At 37.4% G+C, this 9543-nt stretch overlaps 1 non-coding gene across 1 annotated transcript; it reads right to left on the reverse strand.

The window, feature by feature from the left end:
• Positions 1–8290: 8290 nt before the first annotated feature.
• Positions 8291–8397, reverse strand: LOC141620133 (small nucleolar RNA R71). The gene has a single exon (XR_012531893.1). It is a non-coding gene; the product is annotated as a small nucleolar RNA R71 (small nucleolar RNA).
• Positions 8398–9543: the final 1146 nt, after the last annotated feature.

The raw sequence follows: 9543 nt of genomic DNA on the forward strand, positions 1-9543 counted from the left end.
GTTCACCACCACGACTCACCAAACAGCCATTTTCTCAACTCCCCACCACCGCACCTATTAACTAACCCCTGCCCAAACCACCACCGGCTTACTCGCCGTCAACCCACGAACATAGACACCCTAGCACCACCGTTTCGACCGCCCCCTAGTCCACGGTGGTGCCACCCAAAACCCCCCTGTCTAAACTCCCCTGAAAACCGTATCTGAAACCCGTTTCCTACCCCCTTATCGACACCGTCTCTCTCTGCCCCTACAACCACCTAAGACCACCCTAACCACCACCAAAGCACTCGTCACTAACCACCCTTTACGTATACCCAAACACCAGCCACCATTATCCCCTCCCTAAGACACACAACATTCGCCAATAACTCGACATAAAACAAAAACAGAGAAGGGAGTTTAAATCCTTACCTTGCCGCCACCACAACAGCCACCACGGCCACCCACGGCCGTCGACAAACACCTCTAGCTCATCCTTGCTGCGCCGCTAACACCTATGCTCTCTCTCTCTCTCTCTCTCTCTCTTTTTGCGTGAGGGTGAAGTTTTGAGATGAGGAAAGGAGGGAGGCGGCTGAGGTTAGAGGGAGGCGGTTTGAGGGATTAGGGTAGGTAGTCTTTAGGTTTAATTAGGGTTAGGGTTTTTAGGGTTAATTGGGCTGAAACTGTTATTGGGCCAGCTCCACTGGTTTAGCTCACAAATTCGAATTCTTATAAACCCGTCACAATTAACTTATATCGATACAACGCGAGTTAATTAAAATAACTTATCATAATTATCGACTCGACAATTTACCCGACTTAATTGGTAATATAAAATGTATAATAATTAATATAAAATAATATCCGTTTAATTAATTATATTATATAAAAATACGGGGTATTACAGTCTTCCCCCCTTAAAATGAACTTCGTCCCGAAGTTCGCTCCCGTACTCAAACCTCAGAAGGGTATTGCATATCGTACTTACGGATGTCACGAATTTCTAACACGGTTAACACCCACTTGACACATCAATTAAACTTGACAAACACGGAATGTTACATTCTGCTCTCCTAAAAATAAACTTCGTCCCGAAGTTTAACTCATCTTTTTCTTAATCCAATTAACTACAACTAATAACTACCTGCGAACACAATTGTATAACACTATATAATCATCTGAGAACACCATCATCTTTCATCTAAATTCCGATCTCAACTTTAAGTAGCTCAATAACCATGGTCTCACTGGACCGCAACGTAACTCGGCACAAAGGCCCCACAACTCATAACTCAATACCGGTAGTTTGACTATACTCTCCTTTTACACATCAACCAACTAACAGAAGTAGGAATAACACCTATAGAACTCATTTGCATAGGTATTCCACCACGAAACATCGACTTGGTCAACTATAACCTACAAACCAGTATAAATTAAGCATCAAGATTTTACAATCCTACCCAACTAAAAACATGGTTACGTCCTCGTAACCTTCATTATTATAACCAAGTTCTCAACCTACCGTTAACAACTGAAAGAGGATAAAAGATTCACAACTCCCGCTCAAGTTAACTAATCCCTACCAAAGACAATCCATATACAAGTTCTCTCAAGGAAGCTACCGTTACCGAAAATCATTAGTAATTATTCATTTCTCTCATCATTGTAATCTCATACCTTAGAACATAGGGAATCACTCAACCTAAGAAAAGAATTAGGCTCAAAACTTAATAAATCGCTTTATGAGAATTTATAACCTAATAGGTCCATCGACTTTCCTTTATATAATTGTACAGGTTTAGGTCAAGACACAGAATCATCAATAAAATGAAGACAACTAGCTTCGTAGTACTTATCATCTTCGAAATATTTTAATCCTCACAACAAAAGGGTTTGGTATTTATTCATGAATGACGAAAGCACCTTGATTGGTAATTTTTACAAACTTATTGGTCGATTCAAACAAGCGAGTAAACAACGATATTGGAAAGTTAACATACAAGACTATCATGCATAAAATTTCGTTCTTGGTATTGAATATATTTAAACTGCACCAACACAATGACATACGAGATTAATGTATTTAACTACACCAATTTTACAATATTAATTACCTGTCATGCTAATATTAACGTACCATGTTGACACACAACTCACTTAAATCACCACATTCATTTCCCGTTTGGACATTCGTAATTAACCACACCCACCAAGTCGCTATATGAACGAACAACATGACTAAATTATCCCGCTACTTGTGACTCCGTTCTAGTTTCATTCCTCCAGACTAGCATTTATCATGAAACCATACCACCAGACATTGGCTGGAAATCTCATTCTGAATTTATACTCACACGACAAAATTTAACTTCAATTTCAAAACTTTTACTTTCCTACTGGATGGTGAATAATTTTCTTAACATAATCTTACAACAGAGCCGTCCATAGAATCCATTTATAGCTTACTACGAACTCAAAATTAGATAATCTTACTTTAATTCCTTTAAATAAAACCAGCTTAGGTGTCTACTCATATATCGTAATTTACAGGTTCATCTTATTCATTTTAGTCATATCTTTACTAATGAACGACTATTACCTCAATCATCAGGATTTTAGTTGCACTTCTTTACTCAGTTATATTCACGGCTCAATTAAACGTAACTATAACGACTATCATTTAAACCAACGCTTATCATGTGAATCATCAAAGGTCATCCCATTATAATTGCCAACATAGTTATCATAAACAATCTTCATTAGAATATAATTGATAGCAACGACTCAGGAATTTAGATATGTCAAATGTTGTGCTACATCAAACAGTTTCCTCTATATCATGCCCATACAATTGTCAGAATCACTTTATCATTTTATGACGATATAATAACAATCATATTCAATAATGAATAACAACACGGTTTATTATCATGTTATAGGTTTTAGGTTCAATTGAAATAATTTAATGCAATGAAAGTAATAAGTATAACTTTAGGCACACAACTCACATGAAAGTCTTTAAAATCCAGATGACATCCTACATGGGTGGACATTTAGACACGTTCATTACTACCATCCATGTGTAAACATTTAAACATAACTATTATAATTTTCAGGCGGGTATATTAGAACAATCAATTAACTTTTAACGCCATCGACTTACGAAGATATGACACTATGGTTTTATGTTTATATATATATATCCGACCACCATGCAAATGTGATGAACAAACTAGACTTATTACAACATGCCAAATGTATATAACGTATGCAAACAACTGGACTCTTATAAACATTTCACCCTCGATTAAAAATCAAATTAAGCTATCCAATTTTTACTCATACTATTATGCCAACCATGTTATCGATTAAGTTTTAAATTTATCACTTGTTAAGATACATAACTACTGAACACGCGTGCTACTACCGTCATATAAAACATTATAAATTCACCTTACTGAGGCTCTTAATTTAATCAAACAATCGTATGAAAATTCAACATAGACGCACATTTTAAATGTTTTGATTCACGTTGTAATTTCCAAAGACCACGAACAAATAACCGTTCGATTAAAACTTGATTCATATTACTTTTATAAAACACGGAGATTAAAAACACAGGGAAAAAGAATTAGGTTTAAAGCACAAGAATTCCATTTGTAAGGAATTTTACAACTCAGTTTGCTAAACTTATTATTCAATATTGAGACATCAAGATTTTTAGGGACTTATCAATTTGAAAACATATGCGAATTTTATGATCGATGGAGTTGGAATTATGCGAAAATTATTCATACAATTTAAATGAGGATTTTTACAAAATCGTTGGTCAAACATCACTGCACAGGAACTTCCTAACCACAGCTCACTAAAGTATTTATTTCTCCTAATACGTATATCATATAAGCATGAAACCGACGTCAAATGAACACTAACTCACGAGGCTATCTCTCATAAAATTTTCATCCATAGGCAATAAACAGAGAAGAAATGGCAGTAAGGTCAATTAAAGAGTAAAATCAACCAAAACTAGTTTTATCACTAAGTCTTTCATTTTCTACGTTCCAAACTCTTACAACCATACTATCGATACTAACTCATCCTAACTTAATCTCACACTGTACTTACGTAAACATCTACCCCATATAATTCTTCGTATCTCGATCTACTCCGTACATCTAATCACGATTGCTATGACTATAAACATGCAATTCAACAGTGTCTCTGATTACTATCACAAGAGTACACTAGCATGGCTTTGGGATCACATAACCGCATATTACTTAGTCATAGTAGTATTATCAACACATCATTCATACAATTTACTTACCGTAGCGTTGTCCTCAATAATCAATGTATCATTCAATTAACACTTAGGCAACGATATTTGAATTTCATGCTCAACCTTAAGCAACTATTCTACCCTTTCTCTCGTATACACTCATGGTTTCCGGTTCAACTGAGAGGACCACTGGTTCGGTGTGAGGGGGCCCCTAACTCATACCTTACCGTAGTGAGCTCCTAACAGTTCTATCCCGGGGTTCATTTTATTTAGACACATCCTATGTTCATTGGGCTCATTGGTTTAGGCCTGAGGATCGTTCGCTCTGATACCACTTTGTAACACCCCGGTTTATAAAAGAAATCCTCGTCAAGACATTCCCTCATAAAACGGACTGTTACCATCTCGGTTTCCCGAGGTAGTGAATAACAAATTAAACTCCAAGGCAATTTATATAATATTTTAACTTAATTATTACAAATCCTCTTTTCAACTCAATTTACAAGAACTGACATAAATAAAAGTGAAAGTCTTCTAGATGATGATCTAGCTACTAAGTCGTCTGATCCAATGTCTCACGCCCATCCAGCTCCCGTTCTATCTCTCAAACCTGTCAAGTCTGCTCCCCATAAAACGGTTCATCACAGGTGTTCACGAATACACAGGGTCAACCACGAGGTTGAGTAGGGAAAACAATAAAACAATAAAATATGATATGCATGATACTCCGTCACCTCCATCTCCATCTCAACTCATCACACGCATCTCATACCCCGGAACGCCCAGCCATACCGATCCCCGGTAGACTATAAATATCGACCGAAGTCGATCCGCACTCAACACCGAGGACACCAGGGCAAGTCCTGCAGAACCCGCCTGGGCCTTATCACAACATCACATCGTATCTCAACATCGTCACCACCACATCCTCCTCCAATTCCAATGCATATGAAAGGCTCAACGATAATTAATGCAATGCAATATGTATATAAATCATCAAATCGATAAATCATAAAGTCATGCCGCTTTACCCGATGTTGTGATATCATACTCAATACGATCAAATCGGTCAATCACCTTTCCGAATATAAATGATAACGTAAATCAACAACCAGAATCCAATCAACACAATTCAACAACGTTAATAGAGTAAGCGTATTTCCCTACCTCAAGTGCCGCAATTCCAATTAAGCGATTAAGCGATCCGAAAGTAAAGCAATGAATTTGATTATCGATCCTTCACGAATCCGTCACCTAAAACAATTATAATATTTATAATTACTAATTACTAAATATAGACATCTCCCAAAATAGAAGCTTTCCCGAAATACATTCCCGACACCAACTTATGCCCAATTGATAGTTAAAATAACCCAATTAGTATTTGACCCAACTTCCCAAAATAGAAGGTTGCCAAGGTAGAATTTCTTAAAATGGAAACTTTCCCGATATAGTAACTTTTCTCTTTTAACAACCCGACTCAAGATAATTAATTATGATTAATTATTATTTTATTTTAAACAACTCGGAACTAAAATCAAATGCTAATTAAAGGATTAAACGAATTATAACAATTATTTAATAAAAACCCGAATCAACATTTGAATAACTCAACACCCGACTCAAAAACCCGTCTTTAATTATTTTAATGCACTCGGGGATTAATTAATTAATTAAGAATACGACCCATAACGAAATATAACGATTAACTATGAAAACCTGTTTAAAAAAAAACAACTCGAATAACCCGTCATCACCCCCGTCCCTTCACACACGCTCACCCGCCACCACAGGCCACCACGTGGCCGTGTCAACCGCCAGCTCACACACCCACTCTGCCCCAGCCACCAACGGCCACCCCCATCAAGTCGATCGCCGCCGGCGAGTCAAACCCAGGCCGCCATTTGGCCTGTTCACCACCACGGCTCACCAAATGTGACCATTTTCTCAACTCCCCACCACCGCACCTATTAACTAACCCCTGCCCAAACCACCACCGGCTTACTCGCCGTCAACCCACGAACATAGACACCCTAGCACCACCGTTTCGACCTCCCCCTAGTCCACGGTGGTGCCACCCAAAACCCCCCTGTCTAAACTCCCCTGAAAACCGTATCTGAAACCCGTTTCCTACCCCCTTATCGACACCGTCTCTCTCTGCCCCTACAACCACCTAAGACCACCCTAACCACCACCAAAGCACTCGTCACTAACCACCCTTTACGTATACCCAGACACCAGCCACCATTATCCCCTCCCTAAGACACACAACAACCGCCAATAACTCGATATAAAACAAAAATAGAGAAGGGAGTTTAAATCCTTACCTTGCCGCCACCACAACAGCCACCACGGCCACCCACGGCCGTCGACAAACACCTCTAGCTCATCCTTGCTGCGCCGCTAACACCTATGCTCTCTCTCTCTCGTTTTGCGTGAGGGTGAAGTTTTGAGATGAGGAAAGGAGGGAGGCGGCTGAGGTTAGAGGGAGGCGGTTTGAGGGATTAGGGTAGGTAGTCTTTAGGTTTAATTAGGGTTAGGGTTTTTAGGGTTAATTGGGCTGAAACTGTTATTGGGCCAGCTCCACTGGTTTAGCTCACAAATTCGAATTCTTATAAACCCGTCACAATTAACTTATATCGATACAACGCGAGTTAATTAAAATAACTTATCATAATTATCGACTCGACAATTTACCCGACTTAATTGGTAATATTAAATGTATAATAATTAATATAAAATAATATCCGTTTAATTAATTATATTATATAAAAATACGGGGTATTACACTTTCCCAAGGATTTATACCCAAGACACACTCTTAATAAAATTAATATTATGTATACTAGACAATATTAATTTTGTAAGAAAAATTGACCCAAAAATTATTTGGTTTTACTCCCAAAACCGGTTGAGAGAGAGGAAGCATAGAGGAAATTTTATCTTTCTAAAACTTCTTGTTTTTAGATGAATGAATAATGAATATATCACAAGTGAGTATATTAGTGACCATAAGGCAAAAATAAGAAGAAAACCAACATGGTTTTCTTCCCCAAAACCGGGTGGGAGAGGAGGAACAAAGGAGCCAATGCATGCTCATGGTTGCCTTCACAAGAATATGTAGGCATGCAAGGCTAGTTTAGTAGGTAATCATGGTGCTTACCACTAACAAAATCAACTTAATATAAGCCTAATCCTCCTCATATTTTCGGCACATATGGATAACATGGAATCCATTTTATTTTTGTCAATTTGTCAATATGTCACATGTCACATGTCACATAAAAATGCTATGTATTTTTAACATATTAAAAATCAACGTATTAATAAAAATACGTCATAAACAAAATCGACTTAGTAATTCATAATTACTTGTACCAAAATATTTTACCAAATATAAATCACAACAACTTGTATTTATAATAATTCATTCAATTTCAATTGTTTCCTTAAACAATAATTTCATCTGAGTAATGAAACAATTCGATTACTTAGACCGTATCTCATTTAATCAGATTATAATAAAATACGTAAATTTTACTTCCAAATCGTCCGTCAATTTTCATGTAATATAATTAACGCGTAACATTATACGATTAATTAAATGATCAATTAAGAGTATTATCCTTTAGGTATGACCTAGGGGATCAACTGGTCACCACCGTCGCACGACAGTAATGTCAAACTCTAGTCAGTCAATCATTACCGATATGTGTGGACCAGTTGACAGTAAAATATACTTCCCAATTGTATTCTTTTAAAATGAGACTTAAACATGTGATCATCATGATCAACAGTTGTGATCGCATTATTGTCGGAGGACACATATTCCAACATTGTGATGCGATTTCTCAAACCGGAGTTACTCAAGACCAAATTCGATGGGTCTTATTTCCTTTTTCTTTAATTGGTACCGCGAAACAATGGTTGAAGAGCCTAGATAAGGCTACTCTTGGTATTGATTCATGGAAGAAATTGGCACTTGCTTTCTACAAGAAATTCTATCCTCCGCAGAAGACTAACATGTTGAGAGCGCAAATCACCGGGTTCAAACAAAGGGATGAGGAATCTTTGTATGAAGCATGGGAGAGATTCAAGGGTATTTTTCCATCTTGTCCACACCAAGGACTTAGCGAGTGGTTCCTTGTACAACAATTTTGGAATGGTCTATATAAAGACTCCCGAAACATTCTCAACATGGGATCCAATGGTATGTTCACCGAAGTTGATGACAATCAAACATGGAACAAGATTGAGGAAATGGCGGTCCATAACTCGCAATATAGTAGACCACGGAAGGCTACTAGAAGAGGGAAGCATGAGGTAGACTCCATTACTCTATTGGGTGCTCAACTAAGTGCTCACATTGGGTGCTCAACTAAGAGGCCTCCAAATCACCCAAGCAACATGTTAATGCCATGATGGTATAATCATCAATTCCAATTGGAGTATGTGAGAATTGTGGAACTTTGGGACATGACCAAAATGAATGTAGGGGAAAAAATGAACAAGTGAACGCTTTCCAAGCATACAAAAGTGGCACCCCTTATTCCAACTATTACAATGAGAATACCAAATTCCACCCCAATCTTTCATACAAAAGTCAAAATGTTTAAAACCCTCAAGCACACACCCCACCTCCAATGAGAAACCAAGCTCAAAGACCCATTTTCAATCAAAACCAAAGTTATCAAAATCAACCTCCATACAATCAAACAAATGACCAAGGTTTTGATGTTCAAAAAGCGGTCCTCCAAATGCAAAAGAACCAACAAGAATTTTTCACTCAAATGCAAATGGATAGCCAAGCAAAAGACATTACCATCAACAACATACTATCTCACACAAAGATGTTGGAAACCCAAATGTCTCAATTAGCATCTTCTAGTTCTCAAAGACAAAAGGGCAATTACCACCTCAAGGTAATCCCCCAAGACATGAGTCGGTGAGTGCCATGAAGGAAAAGTAGATCTATATATACTAACATACTCATATATGTTATAATTTAATTTGTCATAAAATTAAATATGGATTTTATGCATGCAAACATTAAAACAAAATAAGGAAGAAGCATTATTCTTACATATGGATTTTCGGTTTATGGGCACAAGAGAGATCACCTTTCTCTCTTGTTCTTGAGCTTTCCAATAATGGATGAACATACAAAAATCCCAAAGTAGAGATTCTCCAATTAGTAGCACCCAAGACAATCCCTTAATCCCACAAACTAACATGTACTAGATGTTTATTTTGTGGTTTACCTTAAATTTGATTAC

This window comes from Silene latifolia, chromosome 1 (genome assembly GCF_048544455.1).
Source record: "Silene latifolia isolate original U9 population chromosome 1, ASM4854445v1, whole genome shotgun sequence".
Taxonomy (NCBI): domain Eukaryota; kingdom Viridiplantae; phylum Streptophyta; class Magnoliopsida; order Caryophyllales; family Caryophyllaceae; genus Silene; species Silene latifolia.